At 45.7% G+C, this 21,538-nt stretch overlaps 1 protein-coding gene across 2 annotated transcripts in view; it reads right to left on the minus strand.

Moving 5' to 3' along the window:
• PAK3 (p21 (RAC1) activated kinase 3) overlaps positions 1–21,538 on the minus strand; it is a 148,824-nt gene that overhangs the window by 95,719 nt on the left and 31,567 nt on the right. The window contains exon 1 of one of the 2 annotated variants that reach the window (XM_087748438.1): positions 10,270–10,382. The exons of the other annotated variant lie outside the window; for it this stretch is intronic. The gene's annotated coding sequence lies outside the window, so the exon portion shown is untranslated. Of the gene's footprint in view, positions 1–10,269; positions 10,383–21,538 lie in introns of those variants that run through there. 2 annotated transcript variants of the gene reach the window in all.

Here is a 21,538-nt window from a genome sequence, read left to right on the forward strand (position 1 = left end):
TTTCGACCTCTTCTGCGCTGCTGCTGTGCCAGGTCAGGCTCCCCTCCCGCCCCAGGCCTGCTGACATCGGCGCAGTCAAGGAGCTCCCATGGGGTCCGGGAATCCCTGTCACAGCAATTGTATCTGGGAGCTCCCACGCATCACAAAGGCTACAAACCTGCACCTTGCCTAACTATTCCACTAACCCCCATCTTCCATGAGGTATTTCCTTCTTTTGGTATGCACGAAATCTGAAGCTCAGGGATTTATGGTCCCTGGTAAACCTAGCATATAAACAGAGAAACCGTTCCCTTCCGTGACCAAATGAATTTCTCTCTGTGAAGAGATCTCACAGCAGGCCTTCATCTCTTCAGGTTGCATATGTGCAACCTGTAGCCAATGTACCAAGACAGCCTTTCTTGTCATCAAAGTGCCTTTGCAGTTAGCTGATAAGTTTCCCTGCCAGTCTGAGCTGCTTCAATGCAAGGATATGTCATAAACCTTCCTCCCAAAAAATCCGTCACCGCATGAGAGGAAAATGACTGGGGTGTGTTGACAGCCTTCAACTATCTGAAATCACTTTGTGAAGTGTTACAGGGACCCAACCCAGCCAAGAACAATCACCCTTAAAATAGAAATTAAAATTAAATACCTTTACTTTATTTTTTCATGAAAGAAAAAGCAACCTGTTTCATTGGAGCACCCCCTCCACCTCTGTGTCACTCAGACACCTTCACTGACAATCACGCTTAGCTTCTGCCGATACCCCACGGAACCCACCAGGACGGGGTCACCACACTCAGGATCCATCTCCCTGCTCTTGGTATCTGGTAAGCAGATAACGGCTCCATACGAACAATCTTTACAAGGAAAGGTACCATCCTGTATTGAGGCCACTGGCGGAGAGGAGCAGAGCCAGAGGCCCGTACTGGATTCACTGGCATCCTGCCTGCTCTCCTGACACCATGTATCCATGCTGGATTCCAGCCAATTGGATGCAGCCACATGTAATAGGTGATTCCATGACATTACTCCAGTTTACACCAGTGTAAATAAGACTGGGCTCCTGCCCTCACTTTTCCCGTGCTACCAGCGTTGCTTTACTGTGCGACTGCCAGTCTGAATGCCAATCCAGTCTGCCTCTGGCTTACTGCAGGACCCGGTGTCTTCTGCTTCAGTGCATCCTTGCAGCCGAAACAAGATGTTTGTTCATACATATTTTTAATCTTGTTGCTACCCTGGCTTCTTCTCATTACCCGTCTTGCACAGCTGTTGGTTCCCACACCAGGGAAACAGGCCAATTATCTTGCACAGCCCAAGGGAGAGCTACTGCTCAGGGAGGCCATGGGTGCTTGCCCCGGCGGGAATAACTGCTGTGCCATGGTGAGGGGAGGAAATCCCAGAAGTTCAGAAAGTCTCAGCAAAGCAAGGGAGGAAATGCCAGATAAATTCCTCATCATCAGAGGAAGAGAAGCACCATCCTTCTGGCAAGTGCTGTCTTTGTTGCATCTCAGAGGGCTGTGCGCACCCCTGCTGATGGCAGGTAAGGAGCCATTTCTGGAGACAGCAGCTCCTTGGGGCAGAGCTCGGGGACTGATGTGGGGCTGGGCAGCTCCAGGGCACACTCACTCTTCACAGGACTATGTGACACATGGCCACAGACTCAAAGCTGGCAAGTACAGACCTATGTTGCCCAGCAGGACAGGCTCGTCCATCACCAACATTTCAGCTCCTGTTAACTTGGACTGAAGCTCCCAAGGGACCACCTTAGCCAAGCCCACTCACCCTAACCACACTGTCCCCTTGGACCTGACACCTACAGGTCAAGCTACAGTCGAGGCCATCAGCAGACAGCCTCATCCCACTCTCCCTATGCACAGGGCAGACACATCAAGCCTGGCTGCAGTATGCAGTGCAGAAGAGGGTAAGTAAGACACAGGCATATGGATTTCAACTAAGCCAAAAGCTCTCTGTTCACTTTTCCACACAGCCATCATCAGAGAGACCTGGTACCTGCTCCTTCAAGCTTGTCATCACACAAGACGTGGGCTCTACCCCCCATAAGAGACGTGATCTGTCAGTTCAGGCTGAGGCACATAGAGCCCAGCTCCTCCTCCTCACAAGGAGTTCAGTGATTGTACAGTCTTAGCTACACTTACCAGTGTCTGCAGTGAGGAAGGAGAGAGGGAAGAGGAGGCTGGCTTGCCCTTTGGACGTCCAGTCCCTTCACCACCTGCCTCCCCCAAGCCCTGCACCAGCAAAATGGATTTTCACACTTAATCCCGCACACAGCCTTTGTGCCATCCCACTTGATTTTACGTGGCAGCCACGCTCCTTTCGAAATGGTGCATGGTCCAGAACAGATCGACTGCACAGCAAGGTGAATTACAGCTGTGAACAAAGTGTGTGGACAATTGCTATGGCAAAAGGGTCTGGCATTGCTTCATGCTACTGCTGCCAATTATCTCCTGGTTGCACAATGAATCCCTTATCACCTTCTCTCACCAGAGCTGGGCAGGAGGAGCTTTGCAGCCTTTGCTTTTGCCTCACTAATCATTGCTGGGCTGACAAGTCCCATGGACCAGGAACAGACTGCGCTTCTGGCTCAGAAATAGAGCCCATACCTTGCCTTCACTCTGACTGCTGAAAATGTGCCCTCAGATGGCCTGTGATGCCATTTTTGTCTTCTAATAGAAGCTGAATGTCACTGCTTTCCCCATCAGGAACGAATGCTGGCAGACTGAAGCCCCAGTTCTGGCCACTTGTTGCACCAGACAGCAGCTGAACAGGTCTGTCCAAGCAGAGGGGCACTGGGCAGGCACAACTGGAAGCCTAACTCCTCTCAGTCCCAGGGCGGGCAGTGCCAGAGCCCACTGCGCTAGAGCTGGCACAGACAGGCAGCCTTGCACACGCCAGCTCCTGTCTCCTGTCACTGCCACCCTCAGCACTCCTTGGAGAGGTGGGAAGTCACAATACCAACACCAGTCCCCTTGGAAGAAGACTAAGAAACTGTGTTTCATTTGCACCTAAGTGATCTGCTCAGGATCAGCTGGATGGATTCAGAAGACAGGAGGAGAAAGGTCGTATCTGTTCACTGTTTAGTGGTTTAATGTCAGAAAGCATTGGGACTGAAAGCATTTCAAGCTTCATAGCCTCGAGCTCTTTTGGTTGTGGTTCAGAAAGGCAAACCCCAAACCAAAAGAGCTCACATATAACGTAGGAATTTTCCTCCCTCTATTGTCTCCAAAAATATGAAACCAAATTCTACCTCAGGTGGGCTGCAGCCCTGTAGGGGGCACAATGCAGGATGACATCTGCATCTGCCCTGTCCCTGCTGCACCTCCTTTAGGGGTGCCGGCCCACAAGCAGTGGCTAATCTGTAGGAACTCCACTCCATGAGCTACCCAAACCTCATGTAAGTAAGACAAACAGATCAATCTTACCCTAAATAAGGGAAACGGAGAAGCACAGCCAGTCCCATATACATGTTAGCGTTGCAGAATAACCCATGTACTTTGGACTCTACTTCCTATAGTAACTGCTCTACTTTGTAATTTTCCAAGCAAAAATCATTTTGACCCTGCAGTAAACTGTCTGTCCAGAATTGCCACCACTGAACTGGCAGGCCTGCATCACTATACGTCCCTCCAGTGTCCTTGTACCAACAAGGCCTGGAGAGGTGAGCTGCTCTGAATGGAAACAGGGCAGGGGGGGCATGAGGACGGCCATCAAACCCAGGGGCATCATCGGTTTTCTTTTGAACAGACAGCAATTGCTCCTCCCCACCTCCTGGGCTCACCAACCCAAAGGCTATCTGCTTACTGCAGCACTGGCCACCTGCCTTGGAGCCGTGTCTGTGAATTCAGCATGTGAATGCTGCACTATTATTTTGCACTTTTTGCTACACATGCCCAAAAGAAGTGAGTGTGGCCCTGCAAAACCCTTAGACAATGTTATGTATTCATGAGTGCCATCTACTGGCACCTTCTCCCTTAATTAACCTTTACAAAGCCACTTTGCGGGGTGTGGAGCTCTCCAGACCCGGAGCACACAGGTACCACTGCCTCCTGTCCTCTCCCTAGCAGGGGAAAAGTCTGTGCCTTCTCCAATATCCCAACCGCTTTGTTCTTATCAGCTGCAGGAAATAAATCAGGTAGATTCATGCTATAATCTGATACGAGGATTGTTTAAGTAAAATGAACATGTTTTCCTGGTAGGGAAAGGATAACGGTTAAGGAAACACTTGAGATCTCAAGAGATTCTTTGTAATGCTTCTGCTAGCTGGATGAGAAGACATCAATGCAAAAAAATATCCATCCAACATATACATACACATACACATACACATACACATACACATACACATACACATACACATATACTGGCTTCTACCTGAAAAGACTGTATGGCCCCCTGGACCCTCAGTTTCTAAGGACTGCAGCTGAAAAGAAAACCTCAAGCCTCAGATGCCCAGGTATCGTGCAGTGTGCTGAGAGCCAGAAAGAATGGCTGTACCGTGAGTGATCTCATCCCTAACCATGACACTCACAGCGACAGCCATTGGGGAACAAACATGGGTAATTTATCCAGTTTTCCTGGGAGAGAGAAGCAAGGGGAACCCAAACAGGCACACTTTGCACAAAGGAATATTTCATTAAAGGCGCCCAAGTCAAAAGCATTTGCTGGACACCATTGCTTATTTTGCTCCCCCAAAATGTCAAGGAGACTTAGCAGAGCCCCTGTGCTATATGAGTACTGCCCACTGAAGGAGAGACGTGCAGCACCTAGCCTTATCAGGGCAATAATTACACTCAGGGGAGCTTTATGAAAAAAGTCTGGCAAAATTAGAGAAGCTGGCAACAGTAGGAACATGCCAATCTAACTGACAAATAATAATGAAGGCTGCTGAGAGATGAAGAGCAAAGGACTGGAGTACAGAGGGTGAAACACATCCAAAAGTGCAACAAAATCATACTCCGATGGATAAAGTTTCCTTGACACAAGCTCTGGAAAGAGCAGAGCCACTTCACCTCTGAGCCACACGGGCTTAGGATTTGTGTTTTCCTTCCATGGCTGTCCTTGACATGGAGCCAAACTCATCCTTTTACGCTCGCAATTAATGCCCTGTAGGGCAAGCTCTTCTTATTGCCTTGTACAGACATACACATTAGCCTTCCCTGAGATCACAGCACCCAGTGCCCCTCTCCCTTCCCTTTCCTTCTGTCCTCTCCCTGTTGGGTCACCCCCTCCTGTTTGCTTTTTCACCTTCACACAGGAAACAATCTTATAATTGGAGCCAGAAACAGATACTCATCCTGCAAGGAGCCACCTCAAAGCAGGAGGCTTAGATCCTGAACTCTCCCAGGAAGGCATCCGAGTTACGCAGGCTCCTGATGATAAAAGTGATTAACCGTCATTACCAGGTTGCTGTAGTGCCAGTTCTGGTGCTCACGCTAACAAGGACAATGTCTGATGGCACAGAGTTTAGCAAAAGAGATAAAACCCCAGAATTTAAAGTCCAGATAATCCATCTTGCAGAGAGAGCTGAAATGAGCTCAGTGCCTGTAATTTAGTAATGAGAAAGTTAAGATGCATCTCAATCACAGTCTGCATGTACCTGTGCAGTGAAAAATCCTGAGATTAGTGGGTGCTTGAGTCTTTTTTAATTTTAAACAAAAGCATAATGAGGAACACAACAAAGACTGGGGGCTGGAAATAAGTAAGGGGAGCATTTTTAGACCAAAGCAATGCACCACTGAAATAATTTACTAAGCGAAGCAGTAGATTTTCTCCGACTTATGGTTTCTGCTTCCCCACTGGATGTCTGTCTAAATGACATGCTCTAACCTAAGCAGAAGTTATTGGGCTTGAAGTAGAAATCTTTGGATAAAAGTTTGCGATCCGTTTTGCATGGGAGGTCAGACTAGCTGGTTAGAACTGTCCCATCCTCTTGTGAGCGGGGCCATGATGGGAGAGCTGGAGTCTGAGAACTGGCAGCCAAAGAACAGTAGGGCACAGTAGTAATAGTTTCCCATTACCTGGGATCACAGTACCATTAAGCCAGTACTTTACGAGGCAGAATATTGATGTTGCCTACCCAGGGTTTCTCCAGCAGTAATGAAAATTAAGGAGATGTATAGTACGACTCATACAGACTGTATGCAGTAAACAAATAATGAAAATAAACCATTGCAATATGCAGTTTGGGAACTCCTGTACCATATGTGTTATTATTTATTAATTGTATTCCCACAGCAATATACTTCTGCAGCACCCTGTAGCCTAAAGCCCCTTGCTTTCTAAGTGTTAATTAAGGCTCACAATAAATGCTGAGACGTGAAGGAAGCGTGTTCGTCTCTCTCTTACATTTGTAAAGCCCTACAAGCAAAACCCAAAGGGACTTGCACGAGGTCACAAGTGAATCAATACCACTGCCAGAAACAGAGCTCAAAACTCCTGGCTTCCAGGTTCTTCCCACAGAGAGAGAAAGGTTGGTAACAAATCCCGAAAGAAGTGGGAATGAGCAAGAAAATCACAGTGTGCAGTCTGGCTGTGTTCACATGTGAGTTAATTAGATTGTGGCCTAATTAAAATACAGCCTTTGCATCTTGCCTTTCTTCCTTGATGATGTGGGCAACAGGTACAGGTTGCCCATAAGTTTAAACTGTAAGCTAGGAGACAGCTTCTAACCTTGGAGAGAGTGGAACAGCCCTACGATGGGCGAGAAACCCAGTGATTTCAATATGGCACCTAGTATGCTCATGGAAAGCATCACTGGCCATAACTGCCTGCAACAGCAGAGGGAGAGAAATGAAGACACAAAAGGCTCCTCCCAGTGCTCTCTTCCACAGTAAACCTAGTTTTAGAAGCACTTGCCATTTCAAATGAAGCTCCCAGGTGTTTGGCACGTCTAGAAAGCAGCTCCCGCACCTTAGAAATTATAATGGACACACGAGTCCAACATGCTTTTAATGGCTGGAGTTAAAGACTACTTCTGCCAAAAACTGCAAAAACAAGTGGCAATCACCTACCTCTGCGTCACAGGGAAGCTGGGGAAACGAGGGCATTGCTTGTGTTCTCTCTCCTCCCTTTTTGCCAGGAACATGGTAGGAATGGAAGGGAAACAACTTACAACAGGCCACAAAAATGAAACATTAACCAAAGATTTGACCTCCACACACAAAACCTAACAACTGGGAAAACTCTACCACAATAAAAGAGCTTTTTTGTCTAAAGATTGTTTTCAGAGGGCAATGGTCTGGTCAGGGAAAAAGCTGGATTTAACTTGCTTAATCTTCAGCAAGTTTTGAGGGTCTGATCAGGAATTCACTAGACAAACCCCACTGTTTTCATCACGCGCCCATTCTCCAGAGGCAGAGGCGTCACGAGCACAGGCAGCATGCCCTCACCTCTGGGGAAAGGATGTTTTCAGTACCAAGGGAAGAGTGCAGCCCAGGTTCTTATTGAAACCTGCAGTTCACATGAGGATGAATAGTTACAAAATGAAATACCAAAGTCTCCCACTACAGAATCAGTTCATGAGTGACCGCAGGTGAAACACTAAAACCGATACAAGCTAGCGTGCGCAGGACTGAGCCACAGAGCCAGAGCGTTCAGGAGGTGCCCAAGGCAGCTTCACGCAGGCTGCACGTCCAAGATAATTCCCCACCAAGACAGACACCCTCCGGACGCAGACAATGCTGAAAAGCGTAAGTGCTTGGCAGATGAGAAGGGAAAAAAATATCTGTAAACTCTGAAGGTAAAAGACATTACTCTCACCCTTAATAACTCACAGATGTATTTTTCCCTATCTTGTCTGCCAAACATTTCAAACCAGTGTTGCATTTCCTACTAAGCCATGATGCCCACACAAGGCAACTCCAGTGAGCAGTGGCCCATGAGACGGTATAGTGCTTTGAAAATGAAGTTTCCAAAAGCATTTGAGATAATGGAAGAGAAAAGGAGGGACCAGAAGCAGCAAAGAATGAACATGGAGAGATAGGATTTCTCTGTACATCAGAGCTCTGAGCTTCAAAATCACGTGGAAATCCCAGCTTTCCTGGTTTTAACAGGAAATAGCCCAGGAGATAGGCTGAAGGCTCTGAGGCAATTCATTTTCCAACACGACAATGCAGTCTACAGCCAGAGCATCACATTGCAGTCATGCTGCCTGTTACTCAGTGTGAAAAAAGATCAAAGAGCAAGAGGGAACGGATCCAGCGAGGCAGGGTGTGAATCTGCAGCTGCACTGTTCTCTCTTTCTCGCAGCTCGCCTCGCTGAAAGCAAGGAGTCTGTTCAAGCTGTGGCTGTCTGCACCTACACAGAGAAGAAACCGATAACCCCAAGTAGCCCCTTTCCTCTGCTTGATGGACTGCACTACACACACTTGCTTAGAGCCCCTCTCGCATTCAGTGGGCAGGTAGCGCTGCTGGTTTACTCCAGCACAGGAGGGTCAAATGAGCCATAACTCCAGAAAGGTCTGGTTGCAAACAAAAGCCAGGGAAGCTCATGTCTTTATGGACTTTTATCAGCATCCAGGACCATTTCTCTTCTGCTTTGCTGTCACCTATCACTAAAATTAAATAACATTTGTTCTTGTCACTATGTTAACCAAGATACACTGCAGACTCAGAAAGTCAAACTCAGTCGAACCTGCTGGATACTCACTCCTGGTACACTGATGGCAAAGCACAGCCTAAGATGGAGAGAACAGGGGACTCATCCCTTGGAAATGTAAGTGCCCGATGCCTACCCAACTCATAAAAGAAACATTGCAAAGGGGTTACAGACACAGAAGACTTATAACTGGGATGATCCTATACAGGCATATCAGTAACTGCTGTTAAACAGTGTGGAAAAACCTGATTCACAGCCCCACAAAGGATCTGGGACAGAGAGCATTAGCAGCACAATGTAATGCCAGCCCTCGCACACTCTCTTTACAACAGGCAGTCAATATCCCTGCAAATTTGCCTGCTTGCGTTTCATATCTGTATCACCTTCCACGCTCATTTTGGTCCTGATCTCAAAAAGGTGCTATTCATCTCCTCTCCCCAAATGTCACCTCCCCAGTTCTGCACAGCCATGAGTCGCTCCTGTATTTCCATGCCTTGAGAATTTAGGATAAGGATGCTCCAAAACCCAAGAAAAATAAAACCTAAGTGCTGGATGCTCCTCAGGTATCAGAAATACAGGGTAGCACTGTAGCATGGACCCGGGTTTTCTGCTACTGTGCCAGCATTTTAGGAGGATTCCTGGTTTTCTTCTTTCTTCCTGATGCTTCCTTACAAATCAGGCTCTCTCCCTGCCTAGTCCTTCTGTGATAAAAGTCTCGTTGCAGCTGCAGGGAAAGGCAAGCCATTTTGCTTGCATGGCTGCCTCTGCATTTCAAGCTTATTTGTATGAGACACTGCCACCCAGCACAATTTGCATACATACCAAAATGTGAGACCTACACAAAATGAAGCAGGAAAACCATTTGTCTCTCCTCTCGGAAAAGGTTAATGGCATGGATACTTTGCAAATGTTTACTATGAAGGGTTTCCTAAGCCTCTGAGCTATAGAATTTGTACATAAAAGGAGGTTCGCCCTCTTCCCCCAGTCCCACAATCCTATTTGCTTCAGATTAACATGAGTGACCTCTACTTCACTTGAGCGTCATTCATCGCCCACGGAGCAGGGCCTGGTTTTACTGAATTATTTCCCTGCCATCATGAAATGCTATTCAGCTGCATTGGACGGGACAAGGCTGCAGATGCAGGTGTTAGCTTTCTGTTACATTAACCGTTCAACACCCAGACAAGATTCCTATTTAAACTTTACTCAGATCAGGAGGGTTGCAGAAAACCATGACATAAGTACAAGACGCCTGGACTTAACACACCAGAATGCTAGGCCCAAACATGTGATAAAGAAAACAGGGGTGAACTGCATCCTGGTAATTACATGCGATCATACACGTCAGGGGACAAAGCAGCCCTACCATGAAGCACCTCATCTCAGCTCCTCCTGCAGACCCCTCCGTCTCTGTCCTCAGCTGTGTCATTCACCCAACGTGCCCCACAGTTGCCATCTTAAGAGTGCATCAGAGGCTCTGGGACGGGTGCTCTTTGAAATGGCTTAATTTAAATTGACATATGAAGTGTCACCTCCAAATTAAGCCAGGCTGAAGAAAACCCTTCAGGACCTTTCTGTCTCTTCTCTGTCTCTTTCTTCCCCTCTCACTTTGCTTTAAAAGAGGGTTTACATGTCACTCATCTCTCTGGCCATCAATAGGAAACAACTCCTACCTGAATGGTGTCTTCAGTTGCAGACTATAAGGGCAGGGAGGATATGCCCTCATTTCCCCAGTCCTCCAAGAATAACAGCCCAGACTGAAGTCCCTCCACAAGTCAGATGTCCTGTGTCAGACACAAACCCAAATTATTCTGGCACATAAACACAGATCTGTGCTGAAAGAATGGCCATTGGGCAATTAACAGAATGAGCATTAAATCTGTCTCGCTCCTTTGTTCTCCAGGCAGGCTGCAGGATTGACCGAACCCTTTTACTTGGGAAAACAAATATTAAGCCCGATCTTCAGCTGGCAAAAAGCCACACAGTGCCATCAATTTCTCCATTACCTTGACTGAAATTTTGACCTATGGCTTCCAGCTGCATCAAATCTCTTACCTGCTGCCTGCACCTCCCATACCTTTAAATGGCACAATAAATCCACTCACTATTTTTTGCAGACCAGGGACAGATTTTCCCAGACCTTACGTTTTTTTTACACCTTGCGATTTCGTTCTGTTTTTTCTGCCAGCTGGATACCACTACCAGGCTTGCCCTTCTACCTCCCCACCCTGTTCTGTCTTATGCACGCAGGCTGTCCTGAACAGTTTTAAGTAAAAAGTCAGATGCTTTCTGGAAGTGCCACAACAGCACAGCGCAAATCCCCCGCTGCATTAGGCTCACAGTGGCCACTCTGTGCAGCACCCAGGCTGCCTGGCAAATCCTGCTCCGATATGGACTAGGCTGTGCCAGGTTTGGGAGCTTTTGCTGTGATTTGCAAATAATCAGATAGTTCAGACACAACCCATAAATACTGTATTTAAATGTTCCGCTCATTACTACAAAACAGCATCCTGCCTAAAGAAGCAGAGCCCTAAACCTAAAGCAGAGCAAACAAGTATAAAGGACTGGCGGCAATAACTGTCCGGCTCTCACGGAGCAAGGGAAGCAGACTATTTAAATATCTTCAGCACCCGGACTGTCCCAACAAATATTCTATCCTTTAGCTCTCCGAAGAATTACCTATCATTCCTTACTCTGCGCAGACAAGAATTTGCTTTGGCATTCAGCAAATGGTGGTCGGGGTTTGGGTTTAAGAAACAAACCCATGTATTTACTGAAAGTCACATGTGACCCTTGTGATAGGCAAAGCCATTTTAAACAGTCCAGAACCTGGGGGAACCACCCAGAAGACAGAGGGTGTTGTGCAGGCCCCTCTTCAACACACACATGCTGAACTCCAAAAAAGCCAGAGACTGACGAAGGCTGGTAGGATAACCAGAACAAGGGAGATTCCTCTATGGGAGACCAGAGTAGCCGGCTTTTTTTAGCTTAACCAGAGACTGAGAGGGGTCATCATTGCAATCCATAAATAATCCAGAGGCAAACACCAAGGAAGAAAAATAGCTAGTCAAGATCAGTGACTAGAAATAAACAAAGAATAAAAAGGCTAAGTAAATTTGGACTGGGAATTATAATGTTTCTGTTACCAGAAGGATGAGGCAGAAGCTACTTTTCAATAGAAATAATGAGGGAAAGAAACCATTAACCATCTTCGGGAGTTTATAAAGCAGACTCTAGGACATGGTACCTGCAGTCAGAGGGGCTGAATCAGGCACCCTCGAGCTTCCTCGCTATACTGGCTGTTCAGCTCAAACCCAAAGAAGGAAAAAAAATTAGAATAGAGGAAAATGTCAACATTCGCCACAGCTGTCAAAAATCTCTCATTAAAACTAGGCCACAAATGCAGCAAGCTCTGCAAGGAGCAATGCCCAGAGGAGAAAAATGGCATCTCGGTGAATTCAGGCTCCCTGATCATTTGTGCCTCTCCATCACAAACACAGACACTTGCCCCACGCTTGCTCTCCAGGATGAATTGCCAGGTGGGATTTTTCTGTAGCACGTCTACAGTGAGGCATCAGGAAACTCTCCGTAAAAGCTATTGGAATAACTCTACCCAAAAGCACTCTCTTGCAGTGAAACAAATCATTAAGAGGAAAAGTGCACAAGTTTTTTGGACTCCTATTTAGCCTCTGTAACTAGCATTTGCAGGAATCAGAAAGGAAGTTAAATGCTTCAATCTCTAGTTATAACTTTTCAAAGGAATTGTGCTCATTTTTTTCCCCAACAAACACTCTCCATCAACATTTGCAATTTATGGCCCAAGAGACATGGAATGCAGAAAGTGGGTAAACACATAAAAGAAAGCAGAGTGTCTACTCCTTAAAATCTTTTTTAACATTTTACAACATACAGTGCAGAGAAAGAAACGAGGAAACTCAGTTGGCCTGAAATAGGCAAAACTATTTTTAAGGGTTGATTTTCTAAGCGGAGAGAGTTGTAGCACAGCATTTTTTTTTTAAAGGACACAATACCCTCATTCATTCAGTAACTTAACTAAGGATTCAGTGTTACAGGTTTGACATGGAAGGATTATATGCTGGATTATATGATGCTTTACGCAGATGTTCTCATTAAGGAAACGGTGATCTCTCCACCTGTAGATCTGTTCTCGTCTGAAAGCCTGACAGTGCCACTGAATGGCTATTTATCGTGACCAAAACACTAGTGAGCTCATTCTTGTCTCCTTGCATGCATGGAGCTTGCGATGGTATCTTTAACTTGCCCCATGAGGTAAAAATATAAAAGGAAAATGAAAGGGGAGAGGGAAATCAAGAAACTGGGTAAAAAGTATGTGGGGAGGGACACAGCAGAAAGAAACCCAGTGCAGGAAACAAATACCTCCTTCCTGTGCACCTCCACTGCCACCATCTCCAAACTCTATCCATGTCTCCCTTTATTAATCTTCCTATTTTGCAAACACTTCAAAAATAAATAGAAGCCTTTCTGTCAAATATACAGTGAAAGAAATACTGACAGGTTTGTCTTTCCTTTCACACTGTCCTTCTGTCTCACCTGCACCCAGCCTAGAAGGGGTGCAGAATCCCATGCAGATCTGTTGGGAGACCCGTCAGGGATCCAGAGGGCAACGCGGGCTGGGCTGAGGGCAGCTGGCGCAGTGCAAGCTCCCACCTTCTGTACGCTGCAGCAACGGCGCTCTACCTACGACACAGCTGAAAGCTTGCAATTTCCTGTGACATGTTAGAAACTGGTTGGGAATCACCTGGAATTTCTTAAGGTATTGGAATATGAGGTGTCCTACCACAGGGAGAATTTAATCTGAATATACCTGGAGGCACAGCACACGCACACCCAGGCACAGATGCTTTCAGTGCGCATGAAAAAAAGGGTTACTCGAATACAGCTGGCCCTCAGCTAGAATCCAAATGACTGAGGAAAGTTTATCATTACTCTTCCACCCATGCATCTTCAAAGCACACTGGTCACTAATGGAACAAATCCTCTGAAGGAGTCACTGGTACCTGTAACTCATTCCTACTACTACCCTGAGAAGGAATTAATCAATATATTAGTTTCTAGGCACTCACTGAGGGATCAGACCCCCATTCTGCATGGACAAGCAGGAAGGATGCCTGTCCCTGTCCTACACCACTTACAACCCCCATTACTGGCAGCACGCCAGTAAAGGAGATGAGAGGACAGGGACCTGAAGCAATGGACAGCACAGCAACCAAGCCTCAGTTCAGCCCCTCTCTGCCTGATGCCAGGTAAGAGCGAGGCATAGGACTCTCAGCAGAGAGAGGTTTCAAGGAGGTAACAAAAAACCAACGCAGTAAAATGGCGGCTACCTCAGATTTGATGAGTTTTCCAGAGGCATAGGGATGTGACCGGAGAATCAGCAAGTGGATCTCTCAGGACTGACAAAGCAAAAACAACAGCCAAGATCTTGATCCAGTCATAGGTGAGACTGCTGAGGAGATGCTGCCTGGTGAAGAGCCCTAAAGACCAAGTTCTCACTTTAAGGAGACAGTTCCTTCCATTTTTCAAAGGGCAGAAGCCAAAAGCCTTTCCAAAAATATGATCAACAGCTACTTTAGTTTAATCACAGGAGCAAACTCAATTAAAAGGGATGGTACAGTAGAAAGTTGTGCAAAACAACTTATTGGACTTCTTTTTCTTCGTTCCCACAAAAAAGTAGGTGCTTGTCAATCCCATCAGAATGCCTTTGATCTCAAGACCGATCTAAGCAATAAAACAAGAAGAAATGAAAGAAAAAATGAAAAAGGCTTTCTGGAAGAGTGCAGTATGCATACATCTTCCCTCCACACGCTGCTTCGCCTCTGCCTCCCCAGCCACAAGCAGGCGACTCCTGAGAGCTGGCAAGGTACAACGCAGAGAACAGCTCCACACACCCCGACGTGCCTCAGGCACTTCTGTAAGGCTCTACCAGATCCTCCATTCTGCTCTGTCTTTGCCAGATATATCTTAATAAGTGACCAAGGTTTATTTTGCTGTAGTTACATTTTACAGTCATACACAGTGCTCTTCTCAACAACATTCTCCCTCTTAAATTCCCAAGAGTAGGGAAGCACAGTCCATGGGGTATAAGGATGTTCTGTATTTCGAATTTTGAGGCCATCATCATTGCTAGATTAAAACTGCACTGGCTGAGTCTACCTACAAAAACACAGTTATCAGCCCTCCACAGGCTTGCAGAAGGTCAAGGCAGCCAGGCAGGGAAACCTAAAATTCAAGAAAGACTGTCTGTGTATTAGGTCTTAATTTAGAAGTGGCTTGGGTATTTCAGCACTTACTTAAGGTTAGGCACGAGAGTCCTCTCACTGAAGTCACAGGAACTATTCGTGGGCTCAGAAGTTAGACACGCATCAAGCACCCTCCTGACTTGTGACTTCAGATGATAACATCTGTGAAGCAGAGTCCGCTGCTCAATACCGCCTTGTCCAGCCCTTTACATGATGATCCTATCTGCTCTGGAATCTAAGAGCCGTTGTACAGTAATTACTTAATTTAAATTACATCAATTGAGATCAGACTAGCCATAAGTTTGGCTTTTTCAGGAAAAATCAGAAAGCGTCCATAGAAGCACATTGCCTCTTCTGATGTCAGCAAAAATTTTGCTACTGATTTTCAGGAAAACCAGGATTTCATTGCAACATTTAATGCTCTCAGTGTCATCAAGTGAAAGTGAGACTGTCCCAGGTTTCCCTACAGTTGTTAAACAAGAGAGACTTATCACTTCCAAGACAAAAGCAGAACTCTAAATAGCGCTACCTGCAGTGATGATGATAATTGGAGAAAAAAAAGGAGAATTAATATTTCTCTGCAGCACTGGATGTTCCTAGCAAATGCCAGAAATGGCAACAGTGTTCAGTGATGGACACAGTTTACTGTTCACAAAAGGCTTTCTCATAATTGGGGTTTTTTTTACCTCTTTAGCCTTTATTTTAGAAGATTTCTGCCTAGGTTTGCTCTGGCCCTCTGCAATCTGGAAGCTGAACAGCCAGCCAAGTGCAGCAGAAAGCTTGAGACACTAACCCTGAGACCTGGGGAAGCTCCTCGCTGTCTGCTGACACCTGCTGCTTCAGAGAGCCCAGCAAACCCTTCTCCATCACCGGGTTGCTCTGCCTGGCTGGTGGGCGAGCAAGCACCAAGTCCGAGAAACAGGCAAATATTTAGCGATCCTTTTGGCACGAACGCTCCTGTTGAGGGGAATGAAAAGTTCATTTGTATTCACATACACTGAGTGGTTTGTACAGCTACCCCTACTGCTGTATGTCACATACACAGGATCAGACCACAGGCAAGGGAGAAAGTGGGTCGTTAAGTCACAGAAATTCTGTCAACCTCTCCAGATATGAGTCTCAGGAGAACACTCCATTTAGACAGTTTCCTCAACCCTCCTGAAGCTCTGTTTATGATCAATTAATCTAGATATACAGAAATTATAATAACTTGATAAATCTCAGTATGCACGAGGTCATTTTTAAAGCATCATTATGTGCATTAGAAAGCTTTAACACTCATGATACCATAATTATAATCAAGCCTCGTCTGGCATTACCTAGCATTGGGAAGAGCGTAGTGGGGGGTAGTTTGGCTTAATTCCTAATCTAATTAAAATTCTATTTTGTTCCATCAGCCAAAGCCATCTTCCATTTTAAAAGCATAACAATACATACCTGCAATTATGAATTAAGTCATTTTATTTAAAAGCGACTGCTGCATACAAGAAACTCCTGCACCTTGGGTGTCCTCATGGAAAAAACATGAATTACACATCTCTAACACAGAACTTGCCAATTCTGGCTCCTTACAGCCCACTACTGATGTAAAATAAAAAATTACAAAGGTGGAAAGCTCACAGCATTGCAGGGCAAAGGCACAGCTGTATTTCATACCTCACAAAACTTGCTATGTGCAGCACAGACTCAAAAGTAAATTTTTGGGGTGGGGCTAGGGGAGGATGCCTAAATCTCTTCACAGTTGCCTAGTTCAGTTACAAAGTTATTAGTCTCATTGTGAGAATTACAAGGCAAAATACCACATCTCAAATAATTCAGGCAGGCAGATTGAAGGACAGTAGCAATGCTTTCTCACTTTAAATCCTGCCTCCCTCTTCCCCATACTGATCTCCTGTGACTCCACTAAACATAAAGCAGCAGGCAATAAAAGAACCAGCCATTACTACAGACAGCCCCGCTCCCTCCCTTCTCCCCCATGTGCCCGTCAGAAATGACTCTCCACATCCATCCTTCTCTTCTTTCTGCTGACTTGTGAATGAGAAAGGGAAACCAAAAATTATTGATCTGATCTCCACATTCAAAAGTGCAGAGCATCCCCAGGCTCCAAGAGAGGAAATCCCAGGTACGGTCGTGTCAATAGTGTCCTCTATCTGGCAATACTTCATACAGCTGATAAAACTTTCAAGGTGCCCACTATCACAGCTATGGGGTGAAATCCGAAAGTCTGATTGGGGTTTATAAATCCCAGTTTAACACATGCGCACCATGATTTATGAATGTGGTACATGAATGACTGGGCTCAGCATCACTAAATCAGTCCCTCGTGCTACAAGTATGAAGTAAAGATGGATTAATCAGAGCATTTCATTTAGGGTGATTTACATTGCAGATAAATCAACAGAGTGATTTGTTAACACATTGCAGGATCTTCTAAACTCTTTCTGGTTTTCCATCAATCAAAACTCTTTGAAATTACATCACTAAATCCCAGACTAGAGGGGCAGGGCCATAACTCAAGTCTCGGGGGCAAAAACAAGCAGGCTTGTGGTGCGCAGTGATGGTTTGGTTGGGCTGGGCGACGAGGCAGCTGGGTTCAGTTCCCTGCTCTGGGACTCCTTACACAATTTGGAGGCCAAACTTTGCATGAGATCCACTCTCCTGCCTTGTTCTACAATTCCTCAGTCCCATGCCCCCATGCATGAAAGTGAGAGCCCCCCGAGGGCTGGATCATGAGGAAAAACACCTTAGAAGAGCACAGGGTGTTAAACGCTAAGGCAGCTACACTGCAAGGCAGTCAGGGAACCTGGCCACCCCAGAGAGCCACGAGAAGAAGCCGAGGTCTCCCTCAAGGTGACAGAGTGATCACTTATAGATCACAGGGACAGATGTAAGATGGGGTGACTTAGAAGAGCATAGAATTGGGAGCAGTTCTATGAGGAGCTCCATTTGGGCTGTGCAAAGATCACGAGCATTATTTTCACAATGAGGAAGACAATTTGCAGAAAAACCCACTGCCTGCCCCCAGGACACACAGTTTCCTAAAAGACTGCTGTAACCATCCTTCTTGATCACCTTCGTAACATCGGCCATAGAAACCAGAAGCAATGGTAGGAGAAGAGGGCTGGAAGGAATGTCCTGTGAGGAGCGGCTAAGGACTTTGGGTTTGCCTAGTTTGGAGAAAAGGAGGCTGAGGGGCGACCTCATTGCTCTCTGCAGCTTCCTAAGGAGGGGAAGCAGAGAGGCAGGTGCTGATCTCTTCTGCCTGCTATCCAGTGATAGAACCTGTGGGAATGGTTCAAAGCTGCACCAGGGGAGATTTAGACTGGACATTAGGAAGTGTTTCTTTATGGAGAGGGTGGTCAAACACTGGAACAGGCTTCCTGGAGAGGTGGTCGATGCCCCAAGCCCGTCAGTGTTTAAGAGGCATTTGGACAATGCCCTTAATACCATGCTTTAACTTTTGGTCAGCCCTGAATTAGGCAGTTGGACTGGATGATTGTTGTAGGTCCCTTCCAATTGAAATAGTCCTATTCTATTCTATTCTATTCTATTCTATTCTATTAGCTCCTAGTAAGGGGATCAAAAAAACATTCAGCCTTTGATGTATTGGTACAATTTTGAAGGACTGAGAGGCAGAGGGGCTGCACAGAGCCAGCACACAGGTAGACACCACAGCTACTTCTCCAACATCTTTACTGGACCTTTTCCATAGCTCCAGAACGGGGCCCTCAAGGGCAGGGAGGCCCCAAGGACAACTTTCCCCCTGCATCTCAGGAGGGACAGCTTCTGGTCCTGGCTCCACCCTGGTCTGTCTGTTCCCCATGTCGTTCTCAGTGCCTGTTTCCTCAACTGTGAAGGGAAAATTAGGAAAGTGGCCTCATTTATAAAGCACTTTGAGCTGTGCTGATGACAAATGCTCTAGAGGAGTGATTTGTTCTTCAGGCGTGACTTCTAATCTCAGTGGTTGCTCAGTCTTTCAGCATATCCAGACAGCTTAAGACTCAGAACTAAAGCACTTATGCTGTGACTCTCTATTACATCTCACAGACTGTATAAATTCCCTATTTCCTCCTCCCAGAAACCAACCAGTTTGGTTTCTTGTGCAAAGCTGATAACTTCTCTATCACGAAAGCATTCCAAATTAGTCAGAATCCAAAATACGAGAGCCAGGTGCGCCTCTCCAGGTTTCCACCTAGAAAAAAAAAATCCTTTCTCAACAGTTAGGCCTTGGTGGCTACTCTTTTTCACATGAAAAACCATTGTCCTGTTTGATCAACCTTCTGCTTCAGTTTTCATGCTGTAGTGTGGCGCTGAGGAAGCAATACTAGAGTAATCTGCAGTTCAGCAGACATGAAGTTGATTAGCACTGTACATGAATCACTGTCTGACCTCTGCATCCATTTATTTCAGCAGCACCACTCATTTGAATTGATCTAAAGGAGCTACTTTCTGAAATGCCGTTACACTGATGCGAATAGTTCTTACGCAATTCCTATACAAAGCAACACATCCAGTGCTATTCAGGAAGCCATTCACAAAGTCCTGGCTGTACCGGATGGACAAGCAGCACCAGAAAATTAGGACTGACTCTAAAAGGCATTTGGGTGGGTTTTTCTTTCCCTTTACCTTTAGCACACACAGGGGAGGTTTGTGCTGGTAGGAGATGTCAGAGAGAACCACTCCAGAGAGGGGAATGCCCCGGCCACCATAGAACAGGCACCACACAGCACCAACGGGCCTCTCCCAGGGCTGGATGCAGCTGCACCCTGCAAGCCGAGCGGGATGTTTCCCTCTGTGCCAGATAACCCCAGAGCTCACGTCGCACACCCGGCAGTGAGAGGGGACAGCCACCCCCTTTGCTGCCCTCACAAAAGCACCCCTGTTCCCTTCCTCACCCTGCCCAGAATAAGAGAGGAATATAACTTCCACTCAACAGTGCTCTGACTGTAGTACATAAACACACACACAAAAAGACACATTTATATATACATATATGTATACATTTTGTTCATATACATATGTGTATACATACATATACATATGCACATACAGACAGACATATATATATATGCTGGACACAGTTGTATGAACTGAAAGAGCTCAGGACACAGGGTCAAGTGCTTTAGTCTGAGACTTTCCAAGCCCAGAGCATCTGGTCGTTCCTTCCCTCACTGGGCCAGCTGGGCCAGCAGAGAAAACATTATTCTGACACGACTGTGCTTTTAACAGTACAGATCATTTTGATGAGGTGTCTGTGTACAGTAGAAGCACAAAGTTTTGCTAGAATCACTTTTCTCCTCACCAGTAACAGTGAGAGGGCAGGGCGTGCTGGTGCTGCCCCAGCAGTCCAAGTCCACACCTAGACTAATGTTATCCTTAATTTATCCTACAGGTATATCCAAGCAAAAGAAATGAAAGAACCTTACTCCCAAAGCCTCAGCCTCTGTAGTCTGGAACAACCCTCTTCAATCTCATAATTATTCTAACAATTTGGCAGTCTAGCTGGATTTTGCCACTTTTGGAATGATTTAATGGTCCAGAGATGCTTGCTGAGGACAAAGCAGAACTAGAGTGCCATTTTAAATATTAGTTGATTAGATAACTTGTGCTTTTAAGTATACTGCATGATTATCAGCACATAGAACACCATAATGCTTCTGAGCTCTGGTAAGACCTATACCTTGCATTAACTGCACGAGCTATAAGCCCAGCCCCAGTGTGCTTTGGCTTCTGAATACAGGGCATATTCAAAACCTTACCAAGTGCTAGCACAAAGTTATATCACCTTATTTGTGTCGTCTCTCCCACAACGGTGACTTGAGATCTACCCTTCAAATATTTACACACACACTTCACACACCAGACTAGACACTGTTGCAGCAGAGCTGTGGGTATGCATAATACACCTTTTTTTTCCTATGATATTGTTATGAAGTAGGAGGTGAGATTATTCACATATTAGGCCTTCAGTCTCCAGGGAACTGTCTGTGGTTTCTATATTTATACTTTCAGGGTTGTCACAGAAAATACTGCAAGAGATTTTGATCTCGAAAACTGATGCAAATAAAAAAAAAATCTGTGGCGTTTCCACTTCATCCCCAAAGCTGGGGGAAACAGAGGCTCTCAGCTTTTTGCTCTCTGCTCTTCTCTTCCTTAAAACAAAAAGACAGAGTAAAGCAGCAGGAGGCCGTCACACAAATGGCAATCATAAAATTGATCAGGCTATCAAACAACTGTCATCAAGAAGCGGAAAATAGATTAATGAGCATTCATTATCGACTGGTCAAGTAGCCTGGCAACAGCTCTCTTCAAACGCTGACAACAGCAGGACTCTCTAATCATTTCCAAGCAGGACAGGACCTTTCTTATGCCGCTGGTCAGCACAGCTCTGGGATTTTGCTCTTCACCATGTGGGGAAGATAAAACAGGACTTAGATACAATACTGGCTGCTGTCTAAGCACAAATATTCTGAAATTTTAATAGGCTATCATGTAAGCACCAAGAAAAATGTGCAAATCTAGATTAAGAGATGCACAACTAAGTATTTTCAACAGCTTATCATGGGTTGTCATTTTAGCGAAGGCTGCCTCTTACCAAATGAAAACACTAATAGCAAAGTTTTGAAGATGAGCAACAAAGAAGTGGTGAGAAAATGAAAGG

The sequence above is a fragment of the Nipponia nippon genome, unplaced genomic scaffold (assembly GCF_047370975.1).
Source record: "Nipponia nippon isolate SJK-2023a ecotype South Korea unplaced genomic scaffold, ASM4737097v1 scaffold_12, whole genome shotgun sequence".
NCBI classification, from domain to species: Eukaryota; Metazoa; Chordata; class Aves; order Pelecaniformes; family Threskiornithidae; genus Nipponia; species Nipponia nippon.